At 31.0% G+C, this 19,258-nt stretch overlaps 1 protein-coding gene across 2 annotated transcripts in view; it reads right to left on the minus strand.

The window, feature by feature from the left end:
* Window positions 1-9,083, minus strand: part of LOC149420250 (UNC93-like protein) — a 138,529-nt gene extending 129,446 nt beyond the window's left edge. The window contains exon 1 of one of the 2 annotated variants that reach the window (XM_089636552.1): window positions 8,933-9,083. The gene's annotated coding sequence lies outside the window, so the exon portion shown is untranslated. Of the gene's footprint in view, window positions 1-8,887; window positions 8,911-8,932 lie in introns of those variants that run through there. The other variant, XM_089636553.1, reaches the window with a different exon arrangement.
* Between the last annotated feature and the right edge of the window lie 10,175 nt (window positions 9,084-19,258).

Consider the following 19,258-nt stretch of genomic DNA (forward strand, 5'->3'; position numbering starts at 1 on the left):
TAAATACTTTCAGATTCACAAATCCAGCAATTTTATAATAATATCCCGTGATTTTCAAAGGAAAAATTTATTTTAACGGTTCAAAAACAATCAACATCTCACACACTCGTTAAAATGCGCAACACATCATTTTGGCCTCGTGATTAGAATACACACATAAAACACTATATTTGTGTAAAGAATAATGACAAGGTTTCATAAATTGAAACCTTCATTTCCCATTGTTATTGATGACCAAATGGTGTTAACCTACTCATGCAGGTGCCAACATTTATTTTAATCGTTTCATTTTGTTTATGCGCCAGAATGTATCTAGGCTAAAAGAGAGATATATGTTTGTAATGACGTTACGATATCGAAAGTCCCTACGTAAACTAAGACAACCACAAAAATGTTATTATATAGCTACTCATGCAGGTGCCAATATTTATTTTAATCGTTTTATTTTGTTTATGTGCCAGAATGTATCCAGGCTAAAAGAGAGATATATGTTTGTAATGACATTATGATATCGTCAGTCCCTACGTAAACTAAGACAACCACAAAAATGTAATTATATAGCTAATATTTATTTTAATCGTTTTGTTTTTTTTTAGAATGTATCGAGGCTAAGAGAGAGATAGATGTTTGTAATGACGTTACGATATCGACAGTCCCCACGTAAACTAAGACAACCACAAAAATGTAATTATATAGCTACTCATGCAGGTGCAAATATTTATTTTAATCGTTTTATTTTGGTTATCTGCCAGAATGTATCTAGGCTAAAAGAGAGATAGATGTTTGTAATGACGTTACGATATCAATAGTCCCTACGTAAACCAAGACAATTACAAAAATATAATTATATAGCCACTCATGCAGGTGCCAATATTTATTTTAATCGTTTTATTTTGTTTATGTGCCAGAATGTATCTAGGCTTAAAGAGAGATATATGTTTGTAATGACATTATGATATCGTCAGTCCCTACGTAAACTAAGACAACCACAAAAATGTAATTATATAGCTAATATTTATTTTAATCGTTTTATTTTGTTTATGCGCCAGAATGTATCGAGGCTAAAAGAGAAATAGATGTTTGTTATGACGTTCCGATATCGACAGTCCCTACGTAAACTAAGACAACCACAAAAATGCAATTATATAGCTACTCATGCAGGTGCCAATATTTATTTTAATCGTTTTATTTTGTTTACGTGCCAGAATCTATCTAGGCTAAAAGAGAGATATATGTTTGTAATGACTTTACGATATCGATAATTCCTACGTAAACTAAGACAACCACAAAAATGTAATTATATAGCTATTCATGCAGGTGCAAATATTTATTTTAATCGTTTTATTTTGGTAATGTGCCAGAATGTATCTAGGCTAAAAGAGTGATAGATCTTTGTAATGACGTTACAATATCGAAAGTCCCTGCGTAAACCAAGACAACCACAAAAATTAAATTAAATAGAAGAACTGTTTGAAGTAACAATTCTATTAACTTTCACATTTGTATAATAGCCTTCTGAAGTTTTGTGAGAATATTATAATTTTACATGAAGTTTATTGATTAATATTACTAATTTACGTACGGTAGGTACTACTTTCGATAAAAATTGTAGTTTTACTACTTTACTTTGATTTTTACCTTTCAATTACTAAGACAACTACCACATGTCATACTTTACTTCGGAAATACATATTATTGATTATGATAAAGCTATGAAAACAATTATTTTTTCTGAAAAGATTTCTTCTTTTCAACCCATATTTCTTATTCCAAAAAAACATCTACGTATACAAATAATGTAGAAGTCTTAAATTATTTTCTGTTTAATATTTTCCCATGTATCGCGCAAAGAAGGTAATATGACAATAGTCTTCTTTTATATTGATATTTTTTCCTCCTTTAAATTTTGTTTGTATATCTTTTTTTTTAGGATTTGATTAAAATAACAATCTTATACCATAGCATCATTGTTATTTTACAAACTTTTACAAAATGGTAGTAAACAATTTTGTCTCCTTTAGATACATCATCTAGGAAATTTTTAAATCAATCTGCTTTCTCTCAGACATTACTAATATTAAAATTTGTGTAAAATAATGCTTATCAATGTTTGTTGTTGTATTTACCAATATTATAAAAGATAAAATGAAAAACGAAATCTTTGAGGATCTGTGTTAATCACAAATTGCTATCTTAATCTAATAAACAATAATATTCCAAATAAGTTAAACAACCTTTGGTAGTATACGTAGGTTAATTAATTATTATCTCTCTCTCTAATCTATGAAAAGTTATGGAAAAACGACACATCGGAGGAACTTTTATTACTTTTTATTTTTATCAAATTCTTGTTCTCTCATTTTGCTCTCGATGATCAGCAAAATAAGATAAAGAAAACAGCATCTTCACGTTACACAATATTTCACGTCACCATCCACATCAGAATGCACTTAATTCATCACTATTTTTCATACAAGTTTGAAAACGCCTTTACATTAAACCTTAGTAAAAAAATCGATTTACGTCATCTACCAAATTAGAATCTCCAATCACTTTCAATTTCCGTTCTACCAATATTTTCAAAAACTTTAAAAAACTATTTTTTTAAAACGAACACATTTATTTTAAAAAAATGATGGTATTTATCCATTTTTATGTCAGTTTTTTTGGAAAAAAATGATTTTTTTAAAATTTCCTGTGTTAAAGAGTATTTCATATGTATTGGTAGAAACAAGTCAAAAATGGATTTTTGTTAGATGTCCGAGTTTACGCAGGGACCGTATATATAATGTGAACTATTTACCAGGAGCCAGTGGATATATTGAATCTCTATTTCAATAGAAATGTTGTAAGAAATGTTGCAGATAGTGAGCAAAATTTTGCTTAGTCACTTATTTTCACATTGTGACACTGTGAAAAAAAAAGTTTTTATTGTCACGTTTTGTTGATACCCGTAAATTTTATGTTTAATATTACATTATTTTTAATGTAACATTTAGTTAATATACGGAATATAACTTGAATTAACAATATGAAACATAAAGTTTTAACATTTCTGTATTTTATACTGACAATTCGTGGTGGAATTCCATTATAATGATACATAAATAAGTTGTTTTTTTTTGTGAAACTGTACAAGACTCCCAACTGCTCTCGATCGTCTGGAGCAAGTGAGACTATGGCATCGTCGATCGGGTATGCTATGTGGCTGAAGGTAGTGGAGAAGGAAGGAGATGGGAAGAAGAAGGTGGGGAAGTACCTGGCTATTCAGATCTGGTTACCAAACATAGCCAAAGCCATTTAAAGTAACGTAAAATGTTGAATGGTGGTTTTACACTAGGGTGATACTGATAGTATCTACCGCCCTGGTGCGTGCCACCATGGGTCAAGAGAGACCAGTTGGAGAGATCAAAGGGCCTCCCCAACCGGCCTCTCACGATCTGGCACGCCACGCAGCTGGTGGGCAGGCGCATCCTAAACATACCGCACCCGATGAACCAGGGCACCCCTGCTAAGTCAGCAAACGTGGCAAATCAATTGGGGTGGCCTAAGAGAGAGTTTTTGTTTATACAATAAATGGTTCCGAGGGCAGCTGTACCCAAACCCGCACCCCGAATTGAAAATCGTGTAACTACGGGGTTTTCCAACAAGAGGTGTTATTTTGATATTCAATCGTAAAAGATCAATGGTTTCGTTGCTTTTTTAGCACGTAGCGCAAGCGTCTTGTTGAAAGTAAACGTTGTCTAAATCAATACCATCCAATTCCGGCCTTAAAAAATCATTAATCATCTCTCAATAGCGCAATCCATTCAACGTAACTGTTGCTCCAGGCTCATTTTCAAAAAAGTAAGGTCTAATGACTCCGTTGGACCATAAACCGCACCAAACAGTCAAACGTTGAGAAAAGAAAGGCTTTTCAGCAATAATTCTTGGGTTTTCCGAGCCCCAGATGCGACAATTTTGCTTGTTGACGAAACCACCGAGGTGGAAATGGGCCTCATAGCTCAAAATGATTTGCATTTGATTCACTCAAGTGAATTTTAATAATTTCAGTGCGTTTTTGAAGTATGTATTATTCCATTTTTAATAATAATGTAGTTTCTACTTGTCAAATGTCAAAAAATGACAGCTTCAAACGTTACATCTACCGAAATAGCGGGCTATTCAAAATAACACCTCTTATTGGAAAACCCTGTATAATAATTTTAACAATGCGTGTACTCTCCTTACCTACATTAGTTCGAATTTTGAAATTTTCGCCTAAGTACGCACAAAAAACTTAATTTTTTAATCAGTTGCTTACCGAGGTGATTGTCATAATGATTTCAAAATTAGAAAGATTTTTTTCTGAAAGAAAATAGGTAATTAATAAAATAGCCACAAAAATTTTTCTGATCAAAATTAGCTTTGAAGGGTCAGAGCTTCATTGGTTACAATATCACCTCAAATTAAAGCGTCCTTTAAAAAATTAAGTGAAACCTTGCTCGGAACCACTAGGCGCCGTTCTTGTTTTGTGACAAATATGCAAATTCTTTAAATAAATACTGTGCTACTGCAGAATTGCTTACTGAAATATATATCCTAAAAATATCCATTTGGGTTCGCGGAGTAAGTTTTGCACGAAAGTCACGTTTTTTAATGTAGCGAGGGTAATATAACCACGGCATAGTACTGTATTTACATTTCCTTTTTCCTTCCAACCTTTTCCTATCAAAGGACTTTTGAAAAGCGCACAATCCGGTAAAAGAATTTATACATTAGCTTCTTGTTCCCGTTCGTCTATTTATTTAATTTATCTTTCATTTCAACAAATATTCTCGGATTAAGAAAAATCTGAAAATATTTTAAATTCTCATACAACCATTACATTACAGAAAATTTTGAATGTGTGGTATTGCAGGACTTAACCAGTCGAGGAATTGAACTTACGACTCCTGTGTGGGGAAGCAGACACTATGCCAACTCAGCCGCTGAATGTTTTGTTACACATGGTTCAATTATTCCAGGCTGATATACAGGAATGATAAAACAATGATTATTTTACAAAAGTGTAAAATGCAACAGCTATGAAAATAAATGAGAAAGTTTCATTAAATCCAAATCACAAATATGACTTATCATTGCTATTTGAATTTTGATTTTGTTTTCTTTATCGAATAAATTATTGAATTATAATATTGTATGTGGAAATTACTTCCTAACCCACTTCCCAACATATGATCGAGATGAAAGATGAAGATTGACTCGTCGATGGCAGTGAAATCTGTAATTATTTGGTGGCACTCATGCAAACACGCGCGCGGACACACGCATTTCTCTGACATTAATTAGCATTATAAAAATTTACGGCAGTTAAAAATATACTTAATAAATCTCTGTACCTACAAAACAATAAGGATTTGGCTTAAATGTTATTGACTAAAATGAGTTAATTTTAGTCACTACCCGGGGAGGAAGATTCAATCCTCAGTCAAACTTTTTTTTTTGAGTTTGAAACACATTTTAAAAGTTCACAGCCGTAAAGAGCCAGTCCCAGGGAAAGAAGCTTCGATCATCAGTCAAAAAAAATAATATACTAAAAAATAGATATTTTATAGTATCAAAACTTGTGTTTTACGGGTTTATTTTTTTGATTAAAACAACTTTTTATCTTTGTGCCATTTTTATACTATCGACTGGACCTATTACACTTTATGACGGGCATCTCAGAATCATATTAAAATGGAATTTCATCAATGAATTATTAAGGGTAAATAAAAAAACTATTTCATAGTAAGCCGTAAAATCTCAAATTTCCTCTCCTACACTATCGATTCCTCAAATTGCTGCCTAATTTCTCTAGCATCGCTCAGTTATTGCTTTATTCATTGTAGCTGCTGGGTTTAGTCAAAATCATTGCGTACCGCATTATACCAAAAACCATCTACACTGTTATGATTCATTGCATCCGTTGACTAGCCAACGCAATATTTTGTTCAATGATATTATTTTTGTTATTTGTTTTTGGGGTGTTATGCCGTGTTGCCTTTTTTAGCCAACGTTTCGGACAGCATTGCAGTGTCCATCATCAGGGCAGATGTGTTATCACTGTTACAGCGCAACACGGCATAACACCCCAAAAACAAATAACAAAAATACTTTTGGCCGTGAAAATCTTTAATCAGATTTGAATAATATTATTATTAAATTTACAAATAACGGTTTATATAAATACAAGTTCTATTGTGTAATTATTACTAAGAATGACAGCGGTTTTGCCCTCTGAAGGCAGAGAATTTAATAATGCCTTCAGAGGGCGAAAGAGCTGCCACGCCTCACATTATTTACACAGTAGAACTTGTTTACAAGTAAATAAATGTTCGTAAATTTAATAATAATATAATTGAATATATAAAAGAAAAATCAGAAAATTTAACGACAGCGTAACGTAACGTAAATTAACCTGTTGTATAAATAACTAAATATTTATTTATGTTTTTTTATGTCCATATGAAAAGTCAAAGATTTGTACAAATATTTATTTCAAAAAAAATTCTAGTTAAATGTCATATTAAAGTACATTTGTCAAGTCAATCTTTTGGCATAATTATAAGTTTAAAGTAGGTTAGTACCCGTATTTTATAGAAATAAAATAATATCAATTTCTTTTAGAGCGGTCTCTGCAGGAAATAATAATTAATAATAACATTCCAGATCGTTTAGAAGAAGCTAATATCCTTCAATAAAGATTTCTGCCGGAATTCAATTCAAATTTCAACAAAAGTTAATAATAATCATATCCTATTACTTTTAAATTTAGCTTCAAACTTTTTGTAAAAAAAACGGTCACATATTTGTAATCTTTGGAAAGCAGATCACCAATTTTACGCAAGACATGATGTATCATGTTCAAGTACCTTCCAACCCTTTTATCATTTCTTCTCCCTTTCTTTACTTTAGATCGATGTGACTTTCAAATAGCGTTGACATGACTAAGTGACCCATCACTTGAGTAAACTCCCTGAACGATGCCAAAAAATAACACAGCCAACATTGATTGGATCGAAACTCAATGATCAGGACGCTTGTAAAAATACTTCTAGTCACTTCACTTCAGAATAAATAATAAGAAAATTGGTTAAAACTTATTAGTAAGGACTTATTTAAGGACGGGTTTCACAGAATTTGAAGAACTATCAATCAAATTTCGAAGTTGATTTTCTGGTTCTTTGACGGTTCTATTTAAGTTCTGTTATTATTTCAGTTTTGTAAAACAACTGGCCAGTAATGATATAATAACAGAACTTCAATAGAACCTTCACAAACGTGAAAATCACCATTGAAATTTGATGAATTGTTCAAATTCTATGAAACAATCCGCCTCCAATCTCGACTTTCTTATAACATAGTATGCTGGGGATCATGCCTATGTCTAAGTAAAATGTTGAACCACTAAATATTACTCAAAAATTGATCCTTAAAGTGATGTACAAAAAAAAATCTGTTATCCATCCAACCTACTTTATAAGGAATGTAATGTTATGTGTATAAAACAGTTATATATCACTCAAATACTTTGTCGATTTTTTAATCAATATTAAATTTACTGAAAGAACCCAACAAATGCGGACAACTAGAATAAGCTCTACATTGAACTTTGTGGCGGTAAATACTAAAACTTCTTTTGGTCATGAAATTACTTATATCAGGCAGCACCTATGTTCAATATTCTTATAAATCATATCAAGTCTACCGATTCCTTAGTTAAATTTTAAAAGTTAATTTAGATTTTTGTATTGACATATGAATGTCTTAATATTTTTCGTCCTTGTCTTTTCTTAAATAATAAGATTTTATATAAGTCCCATTTGCTAAAAACTGTATGTCACCCTATCTGTCTTTATTATCTACTTTGCTTCTTCTTTTGAATAGTGATTAATGATTAGTTATGGTTCAAATGTTGTTAGAATATAATGTTAAATTACCCATCTGGTAACACATCTAATAATTATCTATTTCTTTAATTTTGAAATATTTAGTGTTTGTATGTAGAATTACTTTATGTTTGTGATTACTCTTATGTTTACTTCACTCAAATGTACATTGTTAACCTCGATACAGGCTTAGTCCTAGTAAGGTTGATTTTTATGTGAAAAAAAGGCGATGTAAAATTATACAATAAATAAATATTTTTTGGCGATGTAAAATTTGAAAAAAATTGTCGATAACGATTTTCGGAAATAAAAAAATAACACTAATAACAATTCAGAAAACATTACTAGTGTTTTGAAAGAGTATCGATATCACTTATTACAATTTAGGAGGCGGGTTTGGGTACCGCCGTCCCGGAAACCATTTATTGGATAACTAACACCTCTGCCATAGGTCATTCCAAGTTATTCGTTACGTAGTGAAATTTAAAATATCTATCTTTGTCTCCGTAATTTATTTAAAACCGGACCGGTTTTATCTTGCCACGAATATCATCAGATAGTTACATTTTAAAATAATTTTGAAATTTTATATTTGCATAACATCTGGTTTGTGAGTGATAACCTCAAAATATACATTTTACTTGACAGTACCAACTTTACTTCTACTAGTTTTTTACCGATCAATTTCTAGGTACAACGCTATCGCAATTTTCCGACATTAAAACTAAATTAAAAAACATTTAATCATTCGCAGAACTCGATAGCAATTAAAACAGTAAAACAATAATGATGAATTGTTTTATAGCAGATTTCCTTTGCACTTATCACGAAAGCATTATAACACTGTTTATTGTTTGTTATCGCACTTATTTTATTAGTTTTAAAATTGATCTTAATGCAACATTAAATTTATTGCATTATAAAGTATATGCCGAAATCTATAAGCAAATTACAGCTTAAAATGTTTCACTCACTAATAATAAACACACCAATTAACAATTATTATTATATGTACTCACGATTTTATACACACGACATTTTTGAAAACGTAATTAAATATGGTTTTAAAGTTGTTATTTTGACATCACTACTATTTTAGTTTAGTAAAGGCACACGTTGCGAGTTACATTTGCTGTACGGTTTGTGTGAATTGGAAAATTGCTCACTCAACAATCGTCCAATTTGAACTGCGTTAGAGTATGAAAAATACATAATCTTCTTTGCCGGTGGTGTTGAACCGGTTTATATAATAAGCATGATTAATAAATACCCGCCGCGAGAACACACTAACAACGATAATCTGCCGTTCAATAACAACTGCTTACAGACTTTTTGAATAAATTAACTATTTAATAGAATTATTATCTCAAATTAGTAGAAAAACCCAAGGCAGAATTATTGAATAATTGTACAAACGTAATTTCGTTTAATTATTCCGTACCTAATATCACTCAATCAATTGCATACAATATGTGTCATACTACTCGAAGAAAAGTGAGTACCAACTGCTAATTTATTAAGAATATTTTCAAATTATTGGTAATTTTTTAGTAAATTCGTAATTATATCGGAACACGTGTTCATGCACCTGCGGTTGTTTTGATAATATAATGACGAAAATGCGAAAATTTTAGTATTTTTATGAACACGTGTTCCAACATCGCAGCAATACATTGATATTTTACTAAAAGTTTGTCAGAAAACTAAGTCATTCGTTACGGGCCTGCCATCTCGCTTTTAACCGGATTACGAATAATTTGAAGAGATTCTTAATAAATAAGCAATATTTTTTATCTGTAATTTTTTTCCGTGTGTTTATCTAAATATATAATTGTATCTATTGTAAAATGAAGTAGTTAAACATTATTTTTTTTGTTATTTATAAAACATTAAAAAGAGTTTCAGGTAGGATATGAGGTTTAACCTATGTAATTATTATTTTTACAAAAATTATTTTATTAAAATTTAAAAAAAAATTAAAAAAACAATACACATTTTAACATTTTTTTATTTATTTATTAAATTCAATATAATTACATTTAATACAATATAAGATATGGGTAGTCCCACAAAGCTGTGATAATCAGCTTGTATGTAGGTTCTACCATTTAATGTTATAAAATAATACACATTAGCTTAAGTATAAATATTAATACCAAATATAATGTTTAGGATAGATAAAAGTTTTGTTCATTTATTAACCACTTTTTTTTCAGTTTAGAGCAGGGTTCCTTATTATTTTTTAAGTTAAAGTTTTCGTTAAATTTGTTATAAATCATAGGTATCAAATAGTCAAGTGTTTTGCTACCATACTTATTTGATATTAGTGGAATTTTTTGGACTTTTTTTCAGTAAATCTTGTTTTGTGACTACGCACCAATGACTTTTTGAACGCATTTTCTCCCGCATTATCCATAATTATAATAAACCAGAGAAGCCCTTTAATTGGAAGTAGGCCCTCAGAGCCATACAGTAATTTTAAGTTGTTTCTTTGTTTGTAAATGCTAGGTTTAACTTTTTTTTTTAAATTATAGCAGTTTGTAAATTTTGAATGTATTTAATATTAATATTACTAGAATTTCCCCAAGTTCGAATTCCATATCTAAGTATTGATTCGACCATAGAATGATATATAAGTTTGAGAGTGCATCGAGGCAATACAAATTTTAATTTATAAAAATTACTCGCCAAACATCGGAGCTGGTTACAAATTTTGGTCACACTTTTGTCCCATTTAAAGTTAATGTCTACGATTCGAATATATATAAGTATATTCGTTTGTAAAATCAATTTTTCACAGCAGAAAATATTATTAATTTTTTTATGTAAACATTCAAAATTATGTGCAGTTATTTTAGGTAAGTTCCACATTTTCAAGCTCGGTGATCTTATATACATGCATTTAGTTTTTTTGACACTAATAATTAGTCCTACATCATGAGACAATTTAAGTAGCTCGTTAAAGTCTTAAAAGTAAAATTATTTCTGTAAATACTAAACATTAAAGTACAAATAAATCACCACAAATATATTTTTGTTTGAGTAGGGGTGTACTGTTGACCTACTGCAGGGTAAGAGGAGACTGCGGGCGGGTGTTTTTCACCGATTGCTTTGAAATTTTTACACAACGCTGTATCCGAAAACTCGTGTGTTTTTAAGGACTTACATTATATTGATATGACGGGTAAAATTTTTTTTTAAACAACGCCATTTGTTGGACGTAAATGCAACACGCAATATTATATTATTAGATAGCTGCACAGACAGACAGAGCTACAGCAACGCATGTCGGGGTACAGCTCTGCTAGTAATAAAATAATATTACACAAAAATTATTTCATCAAACAAACAGTCCGTCAACTAAATTGATTTTTTTTTTGATTTTATGGATTCTTTCGTAATCCTCTAACTAGCTAGGGCTTATAGCATGCCCTTTCATGTTTATTAAATTATTATAGTGATCGATATAACATTTCAAAGACCTACCGTGCCGCGGCGTTCTTATCACTAACGTGAAAACACATAAAAGGTTATTAAAATTTTTAGAAAAATTTCTAATTTTCTAACTATGAGATATTAAGTGATTAGTTATTAAGTGATTTTACAGAGCAAATTCGAAATTTTGTTTTTGTTGAGGATTATTCCATACCATTATTTAGCAGATGGTGTTAACATAATATCAAGATTTTTTTTTTTCTTAGAATTTGTCTTTATTTATTTATTTATTTTGTAAGAAACAAACAGCTTTTATATAATATACAATGATAGATATAAATATACAAGTTAACTGAAGTCAAGCCATAGAAGTTTCTTATGTAAAAGTGCATTAGAAATGAAGTTTTAGTATCTTAAAATTAATTTGGTGTTAAAGGAAGGGGAGAGGAAGAAGAAAATAGGAAGAGGATAGGAGATGCTGCCGATACATTCCATACTCTCATATCAACAAAGGTTCTTGAAGCGTGGAAGGAAGACAACATTGTGACGATGAAGTTTTTAGTTTGTTGTTTTACAAAATAATTTATGGGACTAGACAACAGATGTTATATAATAAAGTATCTACCGAAATATATTCATAAATTGAATACTGTTTATGAAATTTTATTAGGTTCATTGTCTAACCAAAAAGATAAAATATTCAGCAATAAAATATCGCAGTGAAAAGTCGACTTATTCAATTTTAGAAGCGGGCATAGGTAGAACCGTCCCGGGAAGCCTTTATTGAATAACTAACCTCTGCCATAGGCCACCCTAAATGGTTTACTTCTTATGGTGATTTAAGAGGGATGCTCGGGTTCACCGGGAGAGGTGTTTTCAGAACTTGGCGGTGGAGAGGCCAGTTTATGGAGACTCTTTGACCCTCCTGCTGGTCTTTCTCGACACATCATATTAATCTCAGTGGGAGAGATGGATTCAAACGTCTGTCACTCCTGGGCACAACGATCTCTAGATCCCTTCCCACCCCTCATTTATTCCTTCTCGTAACTTCCTCCCCTTACTCAAAAATATTGTCTTCAATGATGACGTAAGCCCTAAGGGAAATTATTTTCCTCATGGCCTTCTATGTGGGCTTAATGTAAAAAAAACATGTTTTATTTCACTCACAAACTAGTGAACGAATTATTTTATCTAAACTCTAAAGAAAACAAAAATCTTTTTAAAGCAACAAAAACTTTTACAGTGAGCTCTGGAAATTTGGACCGTTTTTTATTGTAACTCTACGAGATCTACATTTTTTTAAACTGAGAGCGTAACTTGTAAATATACTAATATTTTTGTCCCTTTTAGTAAGCGGTATATCGATTGCAGTGGAGTATTTTTGTGTACCATGGACATATTCAAATAATAATTGTAATACAAGTACATTCTAAAAAGTCGTTGACCGCCATTGCCTTGCGCGTTTGTGAAAAATTTGTCAAAGTTTGTGAATTATTTTTATATGACACTAGCTGCAGCTCGATACGTGTTGCTGTAGCTCAGTCTGTCTATGTAGATTGAGAGAGCGTAAAAGCAACAGGGCATGTTGCTTTTACGTCCAACAGATGGCGCTTGTTCAAAAAATATATGTTTTTACTTTTATATAATATAGAAAAAAACACACGTTTATTCGAAATTTCAAAGCAATCAAAGAGATTTAAGTATTTGGAAAAACCAATATTTTCGTTTTTATCGCTCAAAAAATTTTGATGTGACGATAATCATTGAGCATAGTACAATTATTTAAATTAATAGTTTTTATTAGTTTAATATTAAAAAAAAGTTATTTTCACAGTTTACAAGAAAAAAAAACCGCTAAGCGACAAATTAATCGTGAAAACGTACATCTGTTTTCGGTACCTAAATTTTAATATTTTCTTTTAAATGTGTTCGTTGGTCAAAATCTGAAAGTTGGTCAAAGTCACAACACACGAATGTGGAATGTACGCTGTATGTGTATAGTGTTCACCTGTTCACTGTGGAAACCATTATAAGTGAAGGTAAAACATAATAATGTTATGTATGCCAGTTGCCAACAAAATCATTTTTCGCGGTCGTTTAACACTGTAACGACGACAATAAACACATATTTGAATATTGTTTCCCTAGCTCACCGCTGTGCTTACCACTTCAAACAGACTTGTTTTATTTGCGTTGTTGATATCACAAAACGTATGATATATAATAAGAAATATTTTCAAACAAGGTTCATAAATTTTAAAATGTTTTTTTTAATACTAAAAAAAGTTATAATATGTTATATGTAGAACTGAGAATTCTTTTGAAATTTAGTATTATTCTTTTATGGCGATTTGATCGTCTAATATAAAAATAGAGATTGGATTTTATTTTGTTCCTTCCGTTTACTGTGTTTGTTTATAATTGTGCGTGTAAATTATGTTATTCTTTATTTCCGAGTTTGTTTTTTTTTGTATGTAATCTCTTCCTTTTGACTTGATTAGTTTTTTATTTGCTGTTGAAAGCTTGATTGTTTATTTTGTGTTTTAATTGCAACGGGAATAACATCATACAATTTTGTTACTATTCTCTGTCCACGATAAGAACGACCTGTTGGAGTACCAAATTAGGTTCGTTCTGCGCATACCACCCCCCCGCTCCTTTCCTTCGCCATCGCTCGGCTATCTCCGGCAATCTTCGCTGACAATTCGTTAGTCGTTAGTGCCCGCGCTTAGAGAAATTAACCCATTCAGACCCTGCTATAAAATGGATGTTCAGCCGATATGTCCGAATTCATTATTACCAATTACGAAAAACAAAAAAGGACAGGTAAACATTATTTATGTGTTATTTGTATGACTATTCGATTTACAACAATGCATTTTTATAATTCAAGGATATAGATAGGTAATATATGTATAAAATTTGTGAATGTTGGTGTTGATCGGTTTTTTTTTATGTTTATAGGTGGTGCACAAACCTCAACGGACAATGATAATAAATATGTATCGAAAAAAATTTTCGGAATATCGATCACATTGTTGATGAACTAGAGGACAATAATGATAATTCGTTAGCTTTTGAAATTTCAAATGAATCATCTGAGGAAAATTAATTTTTTTTTTAATGGCAATGATGATATTTTCAACTTTGGATTGATTTCTTAGCCGATTTGATAAATCTGATGCCTAATAAAGTACAATATGTATTGTAATACTATCATCATCATTATTTGAATGTATTAAAATGTTTTAATTTTTTTTTATTTATCGGTAGGAAAATAAATTAAATAATTAATTTGTTAAAAAAGTGGGTCTAAATGTGTTAACGCTCGTCCTTTTAGGAGTGGGGAGAAGGGGCGGAGACATGCGCGTCCACGGGTTGTTCTAATGTTGGACCGAGTATAGATACTGTGTCCTTTGTTAAAATGTAGTATTCATTGTGCATATTAATATGTTATATTAGTACATAATTCTGATTCTATTCGTTTATGTGGAGTTGTTATGTGGTTTATATTAAATAAGTACATAATTCAGATTATATTTTATATATTTTCAAGATTTTTTCAATTTATATTGATATTTCAGGCGGCTAATTATTGCTTATGATTATTTGTTATAAAATAACTATTGCGATTTTTGTCTTAAATTCGCAAGACCTTACAGATATTTTTCATATTTAGAGTTAATTTTTTTCCGATATTTTTATAATGATTGCGTATTGTATATACATATAATAAATCAGTGAGAAATTTACAACAGAAAGAAAGGTCTCATTAAAACCTTCATGGATCTTGCATAAGAACAACGATGAATTGTTTTGTCATTAGATCTGTGAATATGGATTCTTCCGACCTTTCTTTGCCCTTTACGAAAAAGAAAGTTATTCTTTCGTTATACGATCTAAAAAAATAAACATCCAGCAATATGAAATGATGCGTACAAAAATGGCAAAGTATTAAATTGTTATATAATAATAATTTAATGCCTTGGAGAAAATATGAAAAAAATATTTAATTATTGAAAACAATATTAGCGATTCTTAAAACGAAAATTTGAAACAGAAAAATCAAAGGATTCTACCAACTGAGCTAATTGACCCTATCTCTTTCGGTCATATTCAACTGTATCATACTTCAAATAAGAACTACTAACACTTTCTTCATTTTCCCACCGCACATTTTTATTGACTGCTATCTTTATTTAGTATCGCAAGACTTACTCAAACTCGAACTAAATGCAACCTTGACAATTCTTGCATAAATACGACCTATTTTTATTTTAATGTTCGACATATATTGATGTTTTTCTGCAAGCCTAGGATGATTGTAGGTAAGTATATATTTTTGGAAAAACTTAATAATTAAAAAAACATAATTGTAGTATTTCATTTTCGAATCACGAAACTACTCAACAGGAGGATTGTCGCTGATCAGATGCTCTTGTATAAAATTATTAACTCAAAAGTTGACTGCCCGGAGTTGCTGAACAAAATAAATTTCCATGAGCCAATTCGATATAGCAGACAAAATATCCTTTTCTACATTGATAGATGCAATACCAATTCCAATCAACATGAATTTATGCAAAAGACATGTAACTACTATAATAATAAATTTGCAAAAATAGACACTCGTGCTGACATATTCACTGCTAGTTACTATCATTACAGAATTTCATTGTATCACATTCTAACTCATATTCTCGACTGTTAAATTGATTTTATTTTATTTTATTAGGTACAATATTTTTTACAATTCAAGTTTTCCAGTAATGTAGGCCTCACTGGGTGGCTTGACCGTGCTGAGGCCTTCATTGTACCTAATATTTTAATATTACTTGCGTGGCAACTTTTTCTTATCCCTCTCCTCCCCTTTCCCGTTCCAACCCAAGTCTATTTAAGTATAGTTATAATCACATTTATTTTATTGCTGTTTATTGTAGGCATATTATAGGTTTGTCGTTTGTTGAATTTACATTTGTATTATTATTTTCTTATTTGCTGCTTTACTCTGTTTTTCTTTTCTATTTTTATTAAATGTTCTAGTTTACAGGTTAGTTTTATGTTTCTGAATATCTATCTGTGAACATTAATAATTGGTCTTTTTTTTGTTATCCTCTTATGCATGTTGTATTACTTAGACTGTTTATGTTCCTCAAATAAATAAACACATAAATTATTTGAAGACAATATTAGCGATTCTTCAACAAATAAAAAAAATGAATATTAGAAAACTGTAGTGCAGCGATCCTGCAAGGCGAGGGTACTGAATTCCATTCCTATATGCGACCGTATCTCTTCTAATTTTTCTGTTTCAAATTTTCAGTTAACAGTAAAAAATCGCTAATATTCGATTCAATAATTAAATGTTATAATTTGAGGTTATACTCATTAGGTTATTGAAATTTGTTTTTTACTATTCAAATTTGATATTTGTTTTGGTTATATGATAAAAAATAACTTCCATTTCAAATAACAAAAACGGCATTGTCCGTTGTATTGCGTAAAAAATAATCAATAAACTATCATGAACACCGCCTAGTAAATTGTCAATATTATAGTACAACGACGGGCATCATAGACTGTTTATGACTTCTAACAATACTGTTGTAAAATAAACATAGCATGTTACAGAGATCAATTAAAGTTATCTACTTGCGAAATTAACATTGCAGATTGTGTCAACATAACGCATGGCAATTTTCCATAGCAAAATTTACGGTACAATTTGTACTACTTATGATATATTATATTAAAAGTGGGAGAAAACGTGTAATTTTATACTACTACAATTTTATTGTTGAGAGGATAGTCCAAAATAAAGCTGAAAATGAAATTTTTATAGAGTGAACTTAATGTGGGAAAGATAAGTTTTTTTTCATGTCAGTTCCATGCTACAGTCCTAACTGCACCCAACCGTCTGGAAAGACACAACGCCATTCCCGATTGGAGTATGTACGTTGAAATGCTGAAGGTAGTGAAAGGGAAAAAAGGAAGGTGAGAAAGCACTTGACCAATCAGATCTAGTTACTTACGTCCGGTACGTGCTACGCGCTTTTAAATAAATAAATTGTGAAATTACAAAAGTTATTCTTTTAATAATAATTTAATAATTTTTGCTTACGCTGGGATTTGAAACTACGACCTTCTCATTCGTAGCCAATAATCAGCGTCTCAATATCAACAACAAAACGGATAGATATGAAGTTTTAAAATTAATAATAATATGCTATTTACGTAAACGATTTACGGCAGAACCGAACCAAACCACAGACATCATCATCATCAAATACTAAGGATGGGTTGTTAAATAGAATTTGAACAATTCATCAAAATTTCAATGTTTATTTTCGGGTTCAGTGAAAGTCCTATATAAGTTCTGTTATTATATCGTTGTAAGCTAGTTACTTGACAGAAATGAAATAATAACTTGAATATAATTTTCACAGAACTTGAAAATTATGTTTGATAGTTGAAGAATTGTTCGAAATCTCCGAAACCACCAGTCCTGCGTAACTGTGGTTCAATGAACTAAAAAATATATATTTAGAATTTAAGAGTCATTTTAAAATGAAGCTGATTGTATGAAGATTTTATGAATATTATTTAAACCTACCTATCATAATAATATTTTTAACAGAAAATTATTTAAATTTTTTTTTATTTATTTTTAAAAAAATCCCTCAGGGCCTATTCATCATTGGGGATGCTGTGTAGATGGTCTTTTTAGAGAAAATAAGGCAAGAAAGTTCTGGGTACTAAAAAATTATTAGGGGTGGAAAGGAATCTGCGGTCAATGTGTCCAGGAGTGACGGACGTATGAACTCATCCGATAGGTCGAAAAAATTCGGGCTGAAGAGGAAAAAAGATCTCCCTCAACGGCCTCAATTAGTCTCTCCTGATTACTCACCAGTAGGTGGGTAAATGCGTCCGCTGCTAATACCTAAACAAACCTCACCCCATAAACCCAGGCACCCCTGCTATGTCACCAAACGTAGCAAACCACTGTTACCTATGGCAGGGGTGTTGGTTATCCAATAAATGGTTCCCGGAGCGGCGTTACCCACACCCGCCTATCAAATTGAATAGAGATATTGAACAACCAAAACATATTCATTACTGAAGAGTTTTAACAGAACCATACTCATTTTATCAAATTACTTTATTTTTAAGAAATCTGTACTGAACTGACTTGTAATGCACCTGAGCTACGAGTTATATTGTTATTTATCTGTAAGTCTTTGTGTTTAGTTATAGGTCAAATAAATTTACTAAGGTGTAAAATACCTTTATAATGATACTCACAATAACTGTAATGTAAATAATCCCATAATTATGATAGTAAGATTTAAGAAGATTATCCGTGCCATTCACATTGCATATTGTTCCATACAAATGCTTAATTTAGTTATTTATTCAATTTGGGAGGCGGTAGGGATAGCGCCACCCCAGGAACCATTTATTGGATAACCAACACCTCTGACATATGAGTAATAGGACATTGGTTAGCAGAGGTGCCTAGGTTCATGAGGTGAAGTCTTCCCATCTTTTAACCTCTTCAACATTACTCTATCGACCCTTCGAGAAACGAATACATAAGTCCGTTAACCCTGGACACACTAACCCCGAGATTCCTACGCACCCTTCATACCTGTAACCTTCCCAGAACTTCCTCTACTTTATTTTCTTAAAAAGACACTCTACACAGCAACCTCAAAGATGACAGGCCATTATTTTCCTTAATGACTTATGTGTGGAGTTAATGTAAGTAAACGATAAAACAGACCAATAGTTTAGTTACAAAAACGTTAGATAATCATAATGTATTATACATACGAGCGCGGAATGAAGTAGGTGATTAGTGGGGGTGTCGTCGAATTAGGTACTGATTGATCAACTTATTATTAGTATAA

This window comes from Hesperophylax consimilis, chromosome 10, assembly GCF_061612785.1.
Source record: "Hesperophylax consimilis isolate HC1 chromosome 10, BYU_Hcon_1.0, whole genome shotgun sequence".
NCBI lineage: Eukaryota > Metazoa > Arthropoda > Insecta > Trichoptera > Limnephilidae > Hesperophylax > Hesperophylax consimilis.